This window comes from Phoca vitulina, unplaced genomic scaffold (genome assembly GCF_004348235.1).
Source record: "Phoca vitulina isolate PV1807 unplaced genomic scaffold, GSC_HSeal_1.0 scaffold6, whole genome shotgun sequence".
In the NCBI taxonomy this organism is placed as follows: domain Eukaryota; kingdom Metazoa; phylum Chordata; class Mammalia; order Carnivora; family Phocidae; genus Phoca; species Phoca vitulina.
The window spans coordinates 45,585,871-45,607,999 of NW_022589709.1; the positions used below are offsets into that span (position 1 = coordinate 45,585,871).

At 35.4% G+C, this 22,129-nt stretch overlaps 1 protein-coding gene across 5 annotated transcripts in view; it reads right to left on the bottom strand.

The window, feature by feature from the left end:
* Window positions 1-22,129, bottom strand: part of XRCC4 (X-ray repair cross complementing 4) — a 336,322-nt gene that overhangs the window by 133,328 nt on the left and 180,865 nt on the right. The window lies entirely within an intron of this gene.

A 22,129-nucleotide genomic window follows, 5' to 3' on the forward strand; every position in this document is an offset into this window, starting at 1 on the left:
CTTTACTTTTGTAACAGTAGAATATTTTTATTACTTGTAGTATAGATGATATTACTCTTTCCAAGAATGCTTCATAGCCTTACACTACTCTTTTCCTCGAAAACTTTTATTATTTAAAAAATTGAAATTTTTTTGGGCACCTGGGTGGCTCAGTCGTTAAGCATCTGCCTTCGGCTCAGGTCATGATCCCAGGGTCCTGGGATTGAGCCCCGCATTGGGCTCCCTGCTCTGCGGGAAGCCTGCTTCTCCCTCTCCCACTCCCCCTGCTTGTGTTCCCTGTCTTGCTGTGTCTCTCTCTCTCTGTCAAATAAATAAATAAAATCTTAAAAAATAAATAAAATAAAAAATTGAAATTTTTTAATTGAAGTATAGCTGACATATATTTGGTTCAGCTCTACAACATAGTGATTTAACAATTACAAACACAATGCTCACTATTTTAAGTGTAGTTACCATCTGTCACCCAACAAAATTATTACAGAATTATTGACTATATTCCCTTAGGCTGTACTTTTTCATTGCTGTGACTTATTTATGCTTTGTAGTCTTCTTTGATAAACATAATGAATCAAAATTTTAAAAATCCATGACAATTATTTTAGGGCTTAAGAGTTCCTGAAATAAAATATACAAAGTACAGTTTTGTATTATAAAACTCACCACACTTTTTTTGTTTCTGCATTTTTGCACTCTATTCTTTGTTTGAAAAACTCTTATTTTTTACTTCAAGCCTCAGTTCACACCTTCTAAGTAGCTTTAAAGAACCTGATCTGCCAGAGCTAATGCCCCAGCCCTGTACTCCCACTTCCTTTCCTGTAGACCTTTGCTAGGGTTTTCCCTGCAGCATCATTATTAGTTTTTGTGTTTGTCTCTTTCACTAAATGTTGAGTACCCCAGGATATTCACTTCCTGTGACTGCCGCAATGAATTACCACAAACATGGCGATTAAAAACAACACACATTTATGTTCTCATAGTTCTGGAGTCTGAAGGTCTGAAATCAGTATAACTGCACCAAAATCAAGGGGCTGGCAGGGCTCGGCTCCCGCTCTATCCACTAGGGGAGAATCTGTTCCTTGCCTCTTCCGGTTCCTGGTGACGGCCATACTCCCTGGCTGGCGGTCATAACACTTCAGTTGCTGCCTCCATTATCACACTGTCTTCTCTTACATCTGTGTCAAATCTCCCTACACCTGCACCTTGTAAGGATACATATAAATGCATGTGGATCCACCTCAACACTCCCAAATAATCCCAGGACATTCTCAAGATGCTTAACTTGATCACATCTACAAAGTCTTTACCATATATGGTACCATTCACATATTCCAGAGATTAGGATGTGGACCTCTCAGGGGGCAATTATTAAGGCTACCACACTCAGTGAGGAAGAAGTATCTTATTCACGTTGAAACCTTCAGTCCTTGGTATATGACCTGGCACAGAACAGAAGCTATATAATTGTTGATAAACAAATATATACATAATTTCACTGAGGTTATAATTGCATATAAATTCATAAAAAATTGTGAGTTTACAGTGTTTATTAGAATTCAGTATTGAGAAAAACTGACCAGAGGCTTTAATAGGCTAATAGTAATGTTTTTAGTGGCCATATATATTGAATACATTTATTTTATAATTAGGTTCCCATTTAACACCTAACAATATTAAAAAATTACAAAGACATCAAATAAGAAAAAATTCTGCAGCCAGCACAATTTACAATTAAGTAACTGTTAAGTGTAAAAGCACAGAACATATAATAAAAAATAGCTTACCAGTACAAGCTTATTATTTTTCCAATTAAAAATATAACTCACGTATTTGCAATTACTATCTTTAAAAGGGTTGTTTTATTTAAAAATCACAGAATACTAGATAATGAAATATTCACTAATTCACTAAATCAATTGGATCTCTCAAAGACTGAATATAAATGCCTCTGGTGAATGTCTAGCTGTTTTCTTGGTCTTTGTGCCATTTTCGTGTGACTTAATCATGGGTACTAAGGGACGGTATCACAACACATTACAACTTCTTTGCATCTTGATCATGAATGATAAATGGCTTGGTACAGGTCATTCTTTGGGGAACACTATATCTCTGCAATTATATTATGTTCCTATCTGTATTCTACAGTTCCAATTAATTCTATGAAATAAGCCCTTCATACCTGTGCCTGTAAGGTAGACAGATCTAACTCATCTCATACTTTATTTTATGAGATATCAACTTATTTGTATGTTTGTTCTCCAAAGTGTACTTAAGATTGACACCAATGTGAAAAATAAAAGTTAACATATTAATGTTGTAAATAAATATTTGCTGTGGCTTAATAGAATATACAAAGCTACCAAGAAAATAATTTAAGTTTTTTTCATATTAATAACATAAATGTTTCCATGAAGGGGAGGAATCTAGAAGCTCTGAAAACACTTATTGTCAAAAAGGTTAGAAATTTCCTTGATGCATTCTGCTATGTCACTACAAGATACCTGATGAAATTTGTGGCAAATTTTTGCAACTGTAAAAAACTGAAGTGAAAGTGATATGGATTTATTGCAGTCATTAACGCTCAAAACTATTATTTACTGAATACTGGAACAACACTGTCTATTGAAAGCTGTTATCATGTACATCATTAAGATAACTATTTCTTTCCACTTTGGATACAGAGAATCTAAAATACCGTACATAACAATTTCAGTTACAATTAGAACTTTTTTGTGCAATCAAATGATTTTCTCTCACTAGGCTATGAATTACCAAAAACTGGGGTTCAAGAATAATTATCAAAGTAGAGGACTACATTAATTTTATCCAGTTATCAGAGCAAGAGGTAGGATTTATTTATTTGACTGGTACAGTTCTTTTTTAAACTGGTGTCTACCATGTGCTATAATTATGCTTTTTTCCCCTTTTTTAAAAGTTTTATTTTTTTAAGTAATCTCTACACCAAACATAGGGCTTGAACTCACAACCCTGAGATCAAGGGTCACATACCCTCCTGACTGAGCCAGCAAGGGACCCCTATGATTATGCTTTTTAAAGGAATATACATTTAAGTAACATTTACTAAAGGGAAGTCTACAGTTTTAGGGGATATTTGAGAATCAAAAGGGAAATATCTAGAGCATGGATGTGATTAAACAATAAATAATATTAAAGGGGAATAAGATTTTGTTTAAGACAATATTCTTGTCTGGACATAAGATATCTAGCAATTCTCTACTCAAAAAGGTATTTGTAACAATTAAATAACACAAAAATTGCTATCTTTATGAAACATATCTCAGTAAAAAAAAAAAATAAATCGGTATATAATACTTTAGACAGTGAAGTGTTACATGAAGAAAAATTTGAAAAGGAAGTAGAATGGGAGTAGGATGGGTTTACAATATTAAACAGTGTGATCAAAGACGGTCTTACCCAGAAATCAAAATGTGAGCTAAGGTATGGAAGAAGGGAGCAAGCTTATACCTAAAGGAGGAGCATTCTAGGCAGAGGAATGCTCGTGCAGAAGCAGGACTACTACTCATGTGTTTGCAGAATATGCAGGAGTCTGGTGTGGCCGGAGCAGAGTGAGCACAGAGAGAAAAGCAGATGAGCTCAGAAAGGTAGATGGGCAGACAGGTGAAAAGTTCAGCATAAAAATCCTGCAGGATTAGACTGGCTGCATGTATCACAGGAAAGCTGCACAAGGAGATACTGTGGAGCCATTACCAAGAATGGGTTAGATCTCAATGTGTTGGCATTAAAGAACTCAACGGACGGGTTAAGTACCATGCCTACGCCAAGATTCCATTTTGTACATGAGAAAGGCTTTCCAAAAGGACACGTAAGAACCAGTTAATAGCAGTAACCTTTAGATAGAAGATCCAGAGGTGAAGTGGAGTATGAGAGGTTTTTACTTTTTATTTTATACTTTACCGTACTGCCTTGTTAAACCATCTCCATATATTAATTGTACTTTAAAAAGACAAGAGAGAGAACTGCATGTACATCTGCAGCATGGTCTCTTTTCGGTCAAACCTCATCAGCAGTTGCCAAAAGCACTGCCCTTTGCCCTTCGGATGCCACTGCAGCCTCGTGAAATAAACGTTGCAAGTGTTGTTTCCTAACTTCCTTTCGCACAGCTTATCCCAATGATCTTTCTAAGTCATAACAACTTTACTAAGAAAAATTAGTTCCTCAGTTCGGGCCTCCTGGCTACTTAGCAACTACATCAGCCTTTCCTTCCTGAAACTTCTCCACACGGACTCGTGTACCAACCACCCAGAATCACTCATACGACTATAATCCCTCCTGCCGCCACCTGCACAAAAGCTTCGTCCTCCATCATCCAGAAATGCCTTTTCTACTCTGCTCAGAGAAACAGTCTCTGCTTTCCAAACTCTCCTCCCAAATGAAGACTCTGAATTCATTTCCAACTTATTTTTATCACTCAGAACTTCTGAACATACTTTATCCTATATTAACCATATGTAGGTAGCATTTCCATTTTGCATTAAGCGCATGTTCTCTGTAAGAGCAAGGGCCTAGTTTTTCCTTTCTTTAGCATTATCCCCTCTTGACCTTATATGATGCTCCCAAAACAACAGGTGTTCTATCCAAGTTGTTGCATTAACTGACTTTATTTTATTAATTCATACTGCTTGGAAAGTAATTCTATAAAAACACAGGGAATGATGGAGCCTAGAATGGTCTATAAATAACCTCAAACCCTTTGTGGTAAATTCTGTAGATTTTTCTGCTCATCTTTCTGGGTTAAATTTTTACTACCGTAAAAACTGGAGAGCTAAAACCTCTTATTTCCCAGTCTGTTCTGTGAAACTGTTGAGGTATCTGGAAAGTGAAAATGCAGCGAAGGATATCTTCTTGACTCACTGTACTGTTTTCCTCTCCTCCTCCGACAGCAAAGTCTTACTGGAGTCTAACAGGCTTTTCTGGAGCAGAGTCCTGTGCCCATTTTTCAGCTTTCTGTGTGTCAAGAGGCAGTTGTCCCAGTAGAGGTGATGACCAGAAGACATATTCCTATGGTCATTCATCAATTTTGAGGCTGTCATGCAGAAGAGTTTCCTAGCAACTGTACTAGAGTTATGGTAGTAGCTTCTTGTGTTCTGATAGCCCCCTAAGGTTAATCATTCTTAGAAGCCCACTATAGCCCAGGCAAGGCTTTCCAATGACTTTATGAGCACCTAATGCCTTACGTGTATTAATCTTCTGTGGCTAATTACAACAAACTTGGTGCCTTACACAACAGAAATTTATCCTCTTACATTTCTGGAGACCACAAGTCTGAAATGAGTCTTAAGGGGCTCAAGACAAGGTGATCGCAGGGCTATTTTCCCTCCAGAAGCTCTAGAATATATCTATTTTCTTGCTTTTTTCAGTGTCTATAGTTACTTTTCTTTCAGTCCTTGACTCGTGTCCCCTTCCTGTATGGTCAAAGTCAACAGCTTAGCATCTTCTCTGTTTTATCACATAGCCTCTTCCTCCTTCTAATAAGAACACTTGCAACTGCATACAGGGCTCATCTGGGTAATCCAGGATAATTTCTGCATCTCAATATCCTTAATTTAATCAGAGCTATAAAATCTATTTGCCATAAGTGGCAACATTCAGAGGATCCAAAGATTAGGACCTAGATATATCTTTAGGAACTGTTATTCAGCCTACTGAATAACTGGACCCAAATTCATTTTACACGACGCCTTCCTCTTTCACCTGTCACCATATGGTGGTAACATAGTCACAGGTTCCAGGCAGTAGGAAGTTGACATCTTTGGAGGGGGGCACAGGAGGAGGCATTACTCTGCCGGCCACAAAAAAGGTACATAGAATAAATGTGGGGCGCCTGGGTGGCTCAGTTGGTTAAGCGACTGCCTTCGGCTCAGGTCATGATCCTGGAGTCCCGGGATCGAGTCCCGCATCGGGCTCCTTGCTCTGCGAGGAGTCTGCTTCTCCCTCTGACCCTCCCCCCTCATGCTCTCTCTCTCTCTCTCAAATAAATAAATAAAATCTTTAAAAAAAAAAAAAAAAAAGAATAAATGTGAAAATGTGACAACAAATAATGAAACTTTTAGCGCTGCTAGGAGGAGTTTTTCTTTATCGCCTTCCCCACATCTAGCCTGTCCTTCCTATTAAGCTCTTCTTGCTGCTCTCCTAAGCCTCCTGCTTAGAGCCAATCAAATCTCAACTAGTGACCAATCTGCCTCCCTGTCTTTGCTTATCTTGCTCATGTAGGTAGAATGGCCTCCTCCTTCCTCTCCACACAGCTGTAATCCTCACTCATTACTGCAGCCACCAACAAAAATCCTTCCCACTTCTTAAAATCTTCCCCCATCACTTCAGGGAAATCCTGTAGTGCTGCCTTTACCACTATAATATTTATGACGATGTGCAGTTTTCTTCACATATGACCACATCTTTATCCTTGTCAGAAATGTAAGCTCCCAGAGGTCAGAAACTCTATTCTTCATTCACAGCTAATTACTTGCCATTCCTGATATACCAAAAAGAAAATTCATACTACTAAGCTCAAGGAATTGGCATATGATATAGTTTAAGTCTGACATATTTGACCTGATACATTTATATATTAGAATGTGTCTCCTATCTCCAGAATATGACTAAACTTCTTATAACACAAAAAGTTAGTTTTGAAATTTTTATTAATTGCTGTGTTTTCACTTTGTACTTTAATCAGTCATTGATTGCAGAGAAATGACAATAGATGGTATATAAAAAAGTTCCTATTAGTTTGAAACATTTCATTTAAAAAAAAAACAACTAGGAATGCACTTACTGCTATTTTAAGTTATGGACATATATATTTAATAAGACTCTTCTCCTATTAGGTAAAGAATGTCCCAAATATTACAAGTACTTACATTTTCTTAGAACATAAAGGTAAATATTCTCAAAGAGAGCTTTTGAATTAAGGACAAAACACATTTAAAAGTGTGGAGGACTGGGACACCTGGGTGGCTCAGTTGGTTAAGAGTCTGCCTTCGGCTCAGGTCATGATCCCAGGGTCCTGGAATCGAGCCCCGCATTGGGCTCTCTGCTCAGCGGGGAGCCTACTTCTCCCTCTCCCTCTGCCGCTCCCCAGCTTGTTCTCTGTAGCTCTCTCTCTCTGACAAATAAATAAAATCAATAAAATCTTTTTTTTTTTAAGATTTTATTTATTTATTTGACAGAGAGAGACACAGTGAGAGAGGGGACCCTGGGATCATGACCTGAGCCGAAGGCAGATGCTTAACAACTGAGCCACCCAGGTGCTCCTAAAATCAATAAAATCTTTAAAAAAAAAAAAGTGTGGAGGACTTTTAGCATTGACCTTTCTAAGGAAACCAGGGAACTACTTTGCCTATATCTATGTATTAAACAAGATTTTTATATTCTCCAAAATATAAATGGTTAAAAGTAGGCCAATTTCTACATGGTATTAGCTTAATCCCACATACATATTTTTCATTCAAATATCTCACACGCTGTGCCTATGCTACTATCCATTCATCTACCCATGATGTTTATTTCTATTATATTAAAAAAAAATGGACTGCTACAATGAGTTAATGCTTTCTCAGTAATACAACTACACAAGAATTTCTCACTGGACCCAAATTCATTTTACTGGTGAAACTCCTTCTTTAAATGAAATCTTGTAGGTATCATCTAACAAACAAAAATAGTAAAATGTTGAACTGCTGCGGGAATGAGGAAGAAGAGGTGGGAGGAAGATCCTCTTATTTACCACCAGCTCCCTTGGTCCTCCAAAGTATATTTGACAAATTTCTCAGGCTTCATGAAATAGAGTTGGAAAAAGGGGAATACACAATACACTTTAGTAAGACACAGAGTATACCACATGCTTCATAAAGACTTCCTTCATAAAAGTTAAAATATAAGGTTCAATTATTCAGTATTAACTCTAAGTTATCTGATCTAGAATTTTCTATCTGGAATTTCATATCGTTCTAGACAGCTAATCTTATACAGTGCATCATATAGTAGAAAGTTGTACACATAACCACAAAATGCCTCCTGGCTTTCACCCTACTTTTGAAGCACTCTCTCTTCAACTTTCCCACAATGTCCTACACTACAACTAAAAAAGAACTGCTTTCTGCTCCTTACACACAGTTTGTGTTTTCCTATTTCTGGACTTCTGAATCTGTCATTCTCTGTTAGGATTCTGCCTTGCCTCCACCATTCATAAATCCAGCCCTTTACTATTTTGGTATAAAGCTTCCTGGTAGTCATGACTGAATATACCCTCCACCCCAGTGCATGACACTCTGCTTAGGATTCTCTTAAAACAATTGAAAACACTCCCTTTATAGTTTTCCTAACACATATATCCTATTTTGCCTTACAAGTATAGATTTGGGGCATTTGTTCATCCCTCAGCTAAATTCTTCGGATGTATTCAGGGGCTACATTAGAGAAAGCTGGTAGCCCCTGAGTGTTGAATATATTGTAAAATCTTTTAAAATTGCTGTGGAAGGGCGACAGGCAGAAGAAATAGCATCTATTCTCTACAACTCCTCACCTGCCCCCAAGCCCCAAACAACTAGCAGAAACAATGTATAACTACTTTTTAGAATAAATCAGTACACATTCCTCTTTTCAATATTTGGCCAGAGCGAGGCTGGAACACATACCAGGGCAAGAAGGAACGACGGTAAGCGTGCCCCCCTCCCTCTGGCACAGTAAAAGCCTGGAATCCCAAATACAAGCAATTCTGACTACTTACTCCCACAAAAATATGATCTGACCAAAGAGTGAAACATTGAAATATTTTAGAGACTTAACAAAATTTCCCTTCTTCCTTCCCCCTCCCCCTGCCTTTTTTGGTATATTCTGTTCTCTGTTCTGTATTTTGTGCCTCACGAGGGAAGAAAAGAAGCCACAAAGATGAGTCAGGGTTTCCAGCCTCTAATAGAGACACTGCCCCAGCTGAAGCACTTCAGTGATGCAGACTGCTGTTGCCTAATCAGTCCTTTGACGGAGTTGGGAGGGATATGGCCACTGTGGCTTTGTTCCCATCGTCCACAGTCCATCATGCCATGTACTGCTTACTTAATTTGAAAATCCTGAACTATGGAAAGTATCAAATGACAATGGCTGGGAACTATATTAAACCATTTCTATGATACTGACACTCCCTGTTGATTATATAATTATTCTTGTTAACACAAAGTCTTAATCATTTGGCCCTTGAAAAGTCAATCTTAAGAGTCCATAATCTTGAGATTTACCTGATTACTTGAAAGGTTTTTTATTAAGTTTGCCCCTGCTTTAAAACATAACTATCAAGTCTAACATGGGAATTCAATAATGATCTGTGATTTCATGTACTGAAATGTTTTCCTTTCCATATCTAAAATGAGATGAACATAGAGTTGACTAATTAATCTTGAATAAATTTTAATGTGATGACAAATTCTATGGTTTTTAATAACTACTCATTTTCCTGCTTCTTAATCCTCATGAATATTTTTATATATATATATATTTATATATATATATATATATATATATATATATATATATATATATCTCCACCCATATAGGTATCATGACAGCACTTGATGAGGTCCACATGGTTTCTGCATTTGAGGAATCTGCAATCTTCAGGAGAAAATGCACTGGAATGTTTAGGGATAAAATCGGTATGAATTGGTAAAATTGGTTTTGATTCAGTTTCTCGGTAGTTGAGCACTCATGAAAACGATGCCACTTGAAAAATTCCGCAAAATACAATCTTCCATTTTCCTGACTTAATTAACAGAGGCTGCAGATCAAAATTTAACATCTCCTTTGGGTGATCATTCTGAGAATCAGTTCTCGTTGTGCTATGATTCTGAAGAGATTGTGAAATTCCTTAGACATTGTTATTTAAAAAAATACTTAATATCATCTTTCTCTCTTTTAATTAATTCTGCTTGAATTTCTTATTATTGAGGCTTTGTATAATTAAGCTGCAGCTACAGTCAGGGATCATAGTATTCACAGAAGGTACCAAAGAGCTGGGTCAGGAGACTGGAGCTGACGGTGCCCCGAGTAACCTAGGAAATGCCTCTTGGCTGCTGTGTCCATCCTCTGTTTTATAAAGTGGCATCAACAATAAATCTATACTACATACTTTCCAAGACTATTGTACAGGTAAAACAATGATAACGATGATACTGGTAATGACAATATAAATATGTGGAAAAGAAAGAAGTAACAGTAGGTTATTTGATTTTTGTAAATCAGAATAAAATGCTATAGTAGAGGCTCCTCTAGTCAAGTATTCTACAATTTTATTTGGAGAGACATTTCCCAATGAAATAGCTGAGAAAGTTGCTTTTTGTACTGAAGCTAAATTATGATGAATCTCTCATTGTAAAACATATTGTTTAATGAACCCTTACTTACTTTGATGTTCTTTGGCAAATTTGGGTTAATTTCTCCACAATAACCAACTTTTAAAAACATATTATTTATATTAAGCCCCAAACTATAATCAATCAAGCATACTACATTATTCATTCTATTAAATTATAGACATGCATGTCTTCTGAGTATAATTTTCTGATTTCTTACTATGTCTTTATCTAAGAACACCTTGTATTGGTTATTTTCTAAAATATTCTTATACTGATAGTTTTACATTAAACAATTTATCAACTCATATTCGAGGATAGGTTATATGTGTATGATTTTAGTTAGCAACAATGTTTTATCACTATGGACATATACCATAACAGTTATGGTAGCAAAATCCATATTTACACAGTCAATATTTTGTTTCCAGGATAGAATGAATTACAGAGTATTTCAATTTATACCATTCTGTTAGTTTTTGAATAGGTCATACATGTATTTGACACAAAATTTTTAAAAGTACAAAACAATACACAAGAAATACATCTTCCCTTCATCCATACACCCTTAGCCAATATTACCTCTAGGAACTAAGCACTGTTATCAATTTCTCAGCCATACTTCCAGAGATGAATTCTAATGAAACTGAGTTTTAACGCTTTCAGATCTATACTAAATTATGTGATAGGCCATAGTGTAGGGCAGAATTTTCCAAAGGGTGTTCCCTCAGAATATAAGTCCTTTGAAATGTTCAGTCATCCAATTATTTTGGAAAATACGACACATTCCTAACTCCACTTAGAGATTCTAATTACATACCCATTAGGACTCTGAATTCTTCAGGCTGGGAATATGTCAAACTTTGTTTAACTTAGCATTTCTTAAGCTTATTTTAACACAGAACAAAGACTTTTTCCCTCCTTACCCAAGAACACTAATAAGCAGCCTGTAAAATTAATTTATTTTAGAACTGAAGAGTAACTATCTGAGTAAATAATGTACTTATAAGGTATTGCTACTGGTTATTAACTATAATGAATGTACCACACTAACAGAAGATGTGAATAATAGAGAAAGGGTGATATATATGGAAACACTATTATCTTTTCAAGTTTTCTGTAAATCTAAAACTATTCTAAAAAATGAAGCCTATCATAAAAAAAGTTAATTTGGGAGCTGCAAATGGAACATTAAATAACATAAAAAGGCACATTAAGAAATCCAACTTCTAGACTCAGTTTTAGGGAGTTGGTACCAGGAGGCCTTGGTCAACTCACTGTAATAGTTTTCTTGGTTGCAAAATGATCATTAAGGTTTCCCTCCCCCCCCCATCACTACAAAATCTTCCTAAAATATGACAGAGGTAAAATTAGTTTGTTTCTATGCTTATTTGTTTTTAATTCAGAAACGCATCTTCTGTTCAGTAACTCAATTTAAGAAATATTTTTAGGTAGCTATCTCATAACAACCAATTTCAGAGGGTCTTTAAAAAGAAACTTAAAAGCTTTTGTTTTCTGAAGCAAATGAAACATTATTCCCAGAGTCTTACCAAATATCATTTATTCACAATTAGTTTATGTGAAAATTTTATAGAAGCAAAGCAAAGGTAAATTTCCTCTAGAGATTATTTAAATGACTATCTATTTGGGAGGCCACTCAACTCTTGATTATCTGGTAGAAGATAACTAAAGTTATAATTAACCATAGAGAGTGTATTTGTGAAGAAATTAAAATTACTATAAATCAATAAAACATCTAGATACCAAAAGATATTTTATAGTAACTAAGAGATGGTACAGAGCCCTCCAAGATATCCTCACAGACGAGGCCCTCCCTGGTCCTCAGCCCATACAGCAGTGCTGTGGTATATTCTAATATTAAAGTGCAAGGACTTCGGTTGAACCTAGGTAACGGTAAGCAATGGAAGAGAAAGGAGACATGTGTCTGCTCAATTCAGGTCTCATGAATACAAGGGATCTTTGCTAAGAAGTTGTTTAACAGCCCATTATTTTTCAACAGACAATTTATGTGGCCTTAAATCAAAGTACTTGTATTACTTTTACACTTTTGGATAATATCTGTGGACTGTGTTCTGAAATACTAGTTTACTAATAACTTTATTTTGTGTCATATTCTTACTAGTTTTGTAGTTTTGTTTTACCCACAATTCTGGGTAATCTGTGGTTTCCTTTCAATCTATTCATCACTCCAATTATGCCAGTTAATCAAGGGTTGACTGTAGTTGAGTTCAAAGCAATTAGTTTTACTATATTCTCAAATTGTTTCCTTATTTGCCATGCGTCATCTGCAAATATTATCAAAGTTTTCCCTAATTCTATTTGTAGCCATTTTTTTGAACTTGGAATTGTACTCATTTGAATCATTACCTCAAATCCTTCATTCTCAAACAGTTTACTCCACATAATATTAACTAAATATAAGTAGGCTATGTGGTGTTCTTTGTCTCTCTAATTGAATTTTCTATTGTGTTATTTGTAGGTTTTTTGCTAGATTATGCTTGATTTTCACAAGTTACTGCAATATACAATTAAGAATATTTTACTGGCCCATTTTTAAAAGCTTGCCATAAAAGCAATTTCTCACTTTTATAGTTAAGAAGTTATTATAAATTATTTCTGGTACTTATTTTCCTTATACTTTATTATTATATTACTACAATTATAATTAAAGCTTTCTCATAGTAAAAACATTCTGTCACCAACCAACATTTATGTGACACTTCCTATACTATATAATAATTGTTCTTATAAATGCAGGCTTTAATTTTATCCTGAGTGAGATATATTTGAAACCTTTCTCTATGCATAAGTAAATAATCCTTCATTTTTCCTTTACTGATAGGGCAGCAATACAGTATATAGAATGGACTTTAGATTGTTACTACCCAAGCTTGATTCTCTTTTATACTAATTATTATCTGTCACTCTTTGTGGCTCAGTCCTCTCATTATAAAATGGGGATAAAAATACTGGCTATCTCATAGAATTAGTGAAAGGATTAACTGATATAATGCATACAGAGCCCTTTGAAAAACTGCTTTAAGTCCTTAATAGTATTAGTGATTATTATTTTTATTGGTGGTGTTATTTTTCATCATCCCAAGAACACTTATAACTATTTCTCCTTGAATTAGATATTCCATAATTTGTTTTCTATTAAACATGAAACTACAATAAGGATGCTAAAGCACATAACTTTTTCCTCCCTCAAAAATAGACAATTTAAGAGCCTATCTGTAAGGCAAATGTCTCTGTGACCTATAAGAAAAAGAAACTGAGCTATGATATCTTTTATTTGCATATATATATTCCATAAGTCTATTTTTAGAGAAATCTATGATCTTACTAATACTATCTAAAGTTTAATAATCTTCACTGTTAGGTATCTCTTCTTCACAGCCAATCTCCAAAAGTAAAAATACGTTACCTGCTATTAACTGATACTTAACAACACTTACATACTGGTGTATTCACTAAACAATCTTAGAAAACTCAAATGTTTCTAAGCATAGAGTTTCGATGAAAATCATTTCACAAATGCAAACGGAGCAAATACCAAACAAAACTCTCTATTTTCTTTATAATTTTCATTTAGATGGAAGTTAGCAAATATAAAAGTACATGTAGCTTAAATGTGAATAAGTGAAGTTAAAATTAATCTGCATGATACTTCCTTATAGCACAAGAATTCTACTGGGAAGAGATTCCTCCATAACTTAGTTTTGTTTTTTATTTTATCATAGACTCAAAGCCCGTAAGTGTTATGAAGCACGACTTAAATTTAAATTTAGGAGGAAAAACAACTGGTCAGTATAAATGACAGTAATAAGAACAGCTATTGCGGAGAATGCCACGGTGGCATATCTGTGCCCAAAGAGTTATTTCTCATAATACCAGTTTAGTTTTCATTTGCATGTCCTATACAAGAGTATCATGATTAAGGTGAAAGCAAATGAGTTTCATTCAAAGCAAAAGGGTGTGCTGAAATAAATTAAAGTGTCAAAAGAAGATGAATAGAACTGGCAAAAGGGAGACATGACTCCAAGGGATTTTATATATTATCTCTGTCAATCATTTTGGAAATCTTCCAACATTATATCAAATAAAGTCAAACTCAAGAGAGATTTGAATTCATATAGTTTATACTTTGCCATAAAGCATTGCTAAATAAATACTTAAGCTATCTGGAAAGCAGAGCAGAGGAGGAAAAAAAGATCAAGGTCATCCTTATTTGCTACTTCTCCCTTTTCTCCCACTGGAAAGCATCAAACTCTACCTTAAATTTCACAACACATCATCCCTTGCATCTTTCATCTGGATTTACAACAGCCGCCTAACTGGTCTTCCAGAGCTCCACTTTTGCCCACTTTCAATCAATCTACCACAGAGCAGGAAAAGTGATCCTCTCACACTGTAAATCAAGTAACAAAATTCACTGTTTAAAACCCTGCAAAAGCTTCCCAGAGTATATAGAATAAAATCCAAGTTCCCTCACTTTGGCCTCCAGGATCTGCATGATCTGGCTTCTGCCTACAACCCCAAGCTATACTCACCCCCACACAACCACATGTATGCACACGTGTATGCAAGTATGTGCATGTGTTCCTTCCTGGGTATGTTACTACCTAGCCATGCTAAGTTTCTTCCCACCTTAAAGGCTGCATAAGTCATTCTTTCTTCACGGAACGAATACCTCACTTCTAAAAGTCTAGCTCCTTCTGTCTACATGCATCTTAAATATTACCGGCCTTGAGTCCTTTCTGACTATCTATCTCAACTATCCATTTGTTTTCTTTTTAGCATATATCACTGTGTACAATTAATTTTTATACTTGACAGCTTTTTATAAAGTTACTAAACTAACATGTAAACTCCACGATGACAGAGAGGTGTGTATCTTTTCTGATGGCATCTTTTTTTTTTTTTAATTTTATTTATTTGACAGAGAGAGATTGAGAGAGAGAGCACAAGCAGGGGGAGCGGCAGGCAGAGGGAGAAGCAGACTCCTCGCTGAGCAGGGAACCCGATGCGGGGCTCGATCCCAGGACGCTGAGATCATGACCTGAGCCGAAGGCAGACGCTTAATCGACTGAGCCACCCAGGCATCCCCTGATGGAATCTTTTTAACGTACAACTTTTTATGACAAATACAAGGTAGGTTATTCTACGTGCACATCATTTTTTTCCCACTTTGAAACAAGAGGACAATGTTTTATAAAATATGTCCCATACTACTGCATGACATTTGATGCAAGAGTGGTTCTATTGCCAAACAATTCTTTGCAAGTGCTACCCACTATATGTGCCTCTTAAGGGTCCATGATGCACATTAGGATATGAAAAGCTTTGAAAAGTAAATAAATCCTTTTATTCAATCCACTGATTCCTGTATTTGTAGATTCTACAAACTTCTTCTTCATTTCCTTATTTAGCATTTATTAATCTCCTGAGGTACTAGTGTTCAACATAAGAAACTCTGAGAACTAATGCTATAGATTTCCATAGAAGAACTAATTGTTGACTTTTCTATTTACCTGCCTAAATGGATTCAAGGATTTCATCATAGAATCAAGTCATGCTCCCATAAAACCTCTTGTTTTATAAAAACATCTTTAAAATTGTTCTAAGAAAAAGTCTTAAGAATGTCTAAAATGGTCAAAAAATGCCAGTGCTGGGAGATAAGCATTATCACTAAAGCTAAGGAAATTTACATAAACTAGTAATAAGTCACTAATTTATGCATGCCTAAAATTCAGGCCTCAACCCAGGTTTTGTATTTTGTGTGTTTACTTTTTGATACATGGTCCTTCAACTCTAACTATGCTAGTATTGTTATTATTACTTATTTATTTTTGCTTGTGATCTAATAATAAAGCAACCTGAAGTCTTCTCAATCAATCCCTACAAAGCTATCTAGATAGAATTTGCTGCTAATGCTTTTTCTAGGCTACATATATCCTCTGAAGGGATTAAAGTATTACTTGGATGTACACGGCTCCTAAAAACACTTTTGTTTAGGCACTTCACCAGAAGTTTCACTGATAGTTATGAACACCTGGGGTACAAGACTTTTTAACAGTCTGATATAGTGAAGATAAATTTCCATTGGTAAAGTTACTTTATTACTCCATCTTTGAACCATTTTATAACTTTACATTTTTGTTCAAAACACCAAAAATTTAAACCTTGAAATCCAACAATACTGGATCTTTGTTTCTGTTGCCTGTTACCTTTTTATTATATCTCTTTGGCACAAAATCCTACTTGGGCAGAAAAAGGTTTCTAAGTGCTCCCTATGTACTTGAACACTTGTAGATACACACACCACTGGTTAGAGCACAAGTGTGTTTGTTTGCCTACCAACAGATGGTATTATTAATGGTTAGTCATGCTCACTTTTTTGGTCATATTTTATTCTTTAGTCCACAGAGCATTTACAGTATTGTTTATACCTATTTATGATGAAAAGAGAAAAAGTTATATATCTTTCAACATTTGGGAAAAAGATTTAAAGAGTTAGATAATAATGGTATTAATATCCACAGTTTTTTTAAATTAAACCAACATTTTAAAATACCCATATATTGGTTGTTTTATAGTATTAATTTAAAAGAATCTTTTGCAACCTACTCTGCTCAAAATCAGAACTGCTTCTATCCTTATAAATTTTTGTATATTCTAACCTTTTTCTTAGGTAATCTGAGGTAAAAAAAAAATATTCATTCACTTATTTATTAGTTTAGCAAATAGCTCATGCATACCTAATAACGTCCAAGTATCTTGCTAAGTGCCATGACACACAGAAGATGCAGGTGTCCTATTTCAGCACTCAAGCAGCACACAAACTGAGAATGGAGGTAAGGCATATACATAAATACCAGGCAAAATGGGTCAAATATTAGATGATGTACTTAACAGCCTATAAGTTCAAAGAGGAAAGACAGATTGTTCTCATGATTTCTAGAAGTGATTTTAGAAGGATAGGACTATGAAAGAAGAAGGAAATAAGAATCCGCAAGCAGAGAGATAGTTTAGGGAAGAAAAAAAAAAAGGAAAGAAAGGATTCCTGTGCATTCAGTTCACTGGAATGTTAACTAGCCTATAAGAAAGAGAATAAAAGTACTGTTGTATTCAACTTACAGAACTATAACTTAATTTTACCTACAAAAAGAAATTAAATCATTTCATTAATTTTGAAAATATGGTACTATTCAAAATGTCATTTATATGAAATAATGTCATTTCATTACCAAACGCAAACAGTGGGAAAGTGAAATGCATATTTAAAGATTTGCTTCAAATTAGATTTTGGAGCTTAAGTTTTTCGGTAATGAATACCATGAAACACTCCGAATTCTTCAGTAGAAAAACATTCAATCTCAATTATTCTGGGGGATACTTACTAGAAATAGTAATAATTGTAATCAGAAACTGCTCTGGGCAAGTGTTTTTCAAAATCCCATGAGACACTCCAGTAAAGGTGTTCTAAATTCAGACACATTTGGGAATGTTGGTTCAATAAAGCTAACATGCAAATGTGTACTATGAATCTCAAGAAAGGGTTATAGCCTGCAAAGTTTCTTAAAAGCATATGACTAGAGAACTTGTTATTTGCCAGACACCTTACCATTTCAAGGAACAACTCTGAGATGCTGTTCTAAGGAGAAATTAGGGAATTCATTTTTTTGTACAAAATTGATAGTACTGCTTTGCCTTTCTTTATATCTTACAAAATCTCATCAAGTCCTGCACCTTGCCCTACACCCCGCTACACACAACATATATACATATATATAAATACACAATTTTATATATGTATGTATCTTTTATCTTTCAATCGATCAAAATTTACCCTTCCTGGATCCTGTCTCATGATTTGGCAGATAAAGTTGGTAAGTAATCAATCTGGTGTATACAAATTTTAAAAGAATAGGTCTGGGGATGCCTGGGTGGCTCATTCGGTTAAGCATCTGCCTTCGGCTCAGGTCATGATCCCTGGGTCCTGGGATCAAGTCCCTCATTGAGCTCCTTGCTCAGCGGGAGCCTGCATCTCCCTCTACAAGCCTCTCTCTCTCACTCTCTCTCTCTCTGACAAATAAATAAATAAATAGAATCTTTAAAAAAAAAAAAAAAGAATAGGTCTGGCTGTAACTCTAAGATATAAATCACAAACAGGAAAGTGGGACAAGAGTAGCTATAGTCTGAGGGAAGGTGGTCTATTCTGCTGGCCCAAGAACTCTACCCCAGTGTCTATCCATCTGGCTTAAATATAAATCCAGTAACAAGTATTTATCCAAGGACAGCTTTGTGATTATACTCAGGAAAATGTATTTAAATTTTTTGTTCTTCTTTTATCCTTCCAAAAAACAAAATGAATAAAAAAAATACAGGAAGAAAACTTAGGCACATTTTATAGGAAAATGATATATCTTACAAAACATTTTATAAATTTCGTAATTATAAACTTGGTATGGACTGGGATGTACAATTATAAAATGGATGAGCTGAAAGGACCCCTACTAATGACCTAGCACCTCCAGCATTCTCATTTATAAATGAAATTTTAAAAGGTGTGGAGGGGTGGTAAATGAACTCAAAGTCACACAGATTTGTGGCATAACCAGGCAGAGAGCCCAGGTCTTTAAACTCATTGTCCTTTTAGCTTTCCATTTCACCACATTGCCTCCCATCTTTCTCTTTTATTTTGTTTTCAAAATTCTTCATACTTCTCAGAAAAAAAAAGATACACAAGCATATTTTGTGCTTGTGTTTTAACATACTTAAATGTTTGGAGAAGTGAAAAGCTACCACTATTGTCTATTTATTTGCTACCTGAGTTTATTCATATTCACCCTCTGATTTTAAAAGTCTTAAAAACAGGGCACCTGGGTGGCTCAGTTGGTTAAGCGTCTGCCTTCGGCTCAGGTCATGATCCCAGGGTCCTGGGATCGAGTCCCACATTGGCCTCCCTGCTCAGCAAAGAGTCTGCTTCTCCTTCTGCCCCACACTCCCCCGCTCGTGCTTGCACGCACGTGCTCTCTCTCTCTCACTCACAAAAATAAATAAATCTTTAAAAAAAAGTCTTAAAAACAAATGCATAATCTACTTAAACTGAGTAAATACAAAGCCCAATAAAGTAATGATCATGTGAGTGTACTACATTTCCCTTTTTAAAAGTCACATTGTTTATTATCATACCTAAGGAAGAATACATTTTTACCTGCCAACGTTCCTGAGGGTAGTAATTTTGTAGCATTTTAAAAATCTCTAAATACTGGATACTGACAAAAGAATAAAACTTTGATTTATTTAGATTAAAGAAAATTAGGAAGAACTCAGACTTCTTTGTACTACTTTAAATCCCTGAGCTCTCTAAATTACTACATGAGATCTTGAACAAGATGTCACAAATAATGAAAATTTTCCCTTTGTGCAAATATAAAGTGAAACAGATTTTTTCCAATTAGTTTTTAGTTAAGTAACTGCTAGCTTGAGCCTTAGTGATGTGCTTTATAAAGTTCCATGTAATAAAGATTGGTTTTTACCAGAGAATCCCTGCAATCACATAGTACAGAATATAATCAGAGTACTTGATATGTAATAATCATGCAATAAATATTTACAAAATGAATAAAATACATTTAAGTTTTGGTTTTCTTAAACAGAATAAAAGTATGATATATATAAAAACTTATATATATCATATGGGATTATATATAAAGTATCCACTTTATATATAATCCCATATGATATATATAAGTTCATTTTTATAATTTTTCAATTGCAAAAATTGAACTTAGTCAAAAGAAGAATATTTCAATTCTCCATTTGTTTATGGATAAAATAAATTTATTACATGAGGGAGGTCAAGTTTCACTTCTCATACGTAAAGAGCTTGGAAGTCATCACCCCTATCCCTGTAAGAAAAAGCTGAACAAATTGAAAATTAACTAATTTTCTTGGACTTTTCAGATAACGAAAATTACAGGGCAAACCACCACCCCAAATCTGGAAAGACAGATCAATTCAGAGTCACAGTTGAGGTCTACTTACCTGGAGGTGAGGCTTCTAGAGCCATAAATTGGTAGTTAACACTTAAGTGGGAATTTTAATGAAATGCTGGTGACTGAATGTAGCGGAGTGAGAAACTCCTGTGGGTATAGTCTTGAGGCACACCCACCGTTTCCTGGATTTTACTTCTGGGAACCCCAGCAGATTCTCATACTGAAGATTCAAGAAAGATCCCCTCCAGATTTTGAGAGAGGGAAAGAGTGATCACTGAAATTTGCCCAGAACCCTTTCATAACAAAGGCCTACTCTCCAGGGTAAAAGACTACCTGAGCTTAGTCTCACCTGGGGTAAGGATATTTCTCATGCTCCAGCCCCCTCTACCCTTCTTATCTCACCTAACAAGGGAGGAAAACAAAAAAGCTGTAACACCAGAGAAACACTTAGGAAGGTCACAGTCCCAAGACACAGGCATGCTAAAAGACTGAGATTTATTTTTTTTTAAGTTTTTATTTATTTATTTGACAGAAGGGGAGATAGCACAAGCAGGGGGAGTGGCAGGCAGAGGGAGAGAGAGAAGCAGGCTCCCCGCTGAGCAGGGAGCCCGATGTGGGGCTCAATCCCAGGACCCCAAGACCAGGACCTGAGCTGAAGGCAGACATTTAACCGACTGAGCCACTCAGGCGCCCCAAGACTTTGGTAAAACAACAGTGAGTTCTAAATGAAAGAGCTAGAAGAGGCTGACTTTCTCTCTGACAAGAAGTACTTAGAAAAGCCTAAGGATTAAGAGGGGAGACAAAAACAAAGACACCAGGGGAATCTGAAGCTCCTGACACCCAGAGCTATAATAAACATTAAATATAGCACAACTCCTAGTCATATTAACATAAATCCTCACATTAATGACCTTTTCACTTTAGTTCCTATTACTCAATACAAAATGTCAATTTTCTACAAAAAATTATAAGGCATGCCAGACAGCACGAAAAAACAATCTTAAGAGTAAAAGCAAGTGTCAGAACCAGACTTGGATATGGAATAGATGTTTGAATCATTATACAAGGAATTTAAAATAATTATGATGAATATGTTAAGAGTGCTAATGAAAAAAAGTAGACCATTTTCAAGAGCAGATGAGTAATATAAGCAGAAAGACAGAAACTTCAAGAAACAATCAAAATGAAATGCTAGAAATCAAAAGCACTAGAACGGAAATGGACAATCCATGGGATGGGCTCATCAACAAACTGGACACAGCCATTGAAAAAAATGAGCTTGAGAATAGGTCAACAGAAATTACCTACAATGAAATGCAAAGGACTAAAAGAATGAAAAACTGAACAAAATATCCAAGAACTGTGAGACATTTCATATGTGTACTTGGAATACAGAAGGAGAAAGAAAAGGAAACAGAGTAGAAGAAATATTTCAAACAATAGTGTCTGAGAATTTTCCAAAATTAATGAAAGACACCAAGCCACATATCCAGGAACATCATAGCACACCGAGCCATATAAACACCTGAAGAAACAAACAAACAACATACACCTATGCATGTCATATTCAAAGAGAAAATCTTGAAAGAAGCAAGAGAGATATGCTATCTTTCCCTTGGGTTCTAATTTGTTTCCAAACACAGATTTCTTTGTCAGATGGATAAGCCTTGGCCAATGATTTTGCACTGAAAATTTTTCTTTTTTCCCATATTATCCCTGAAACCT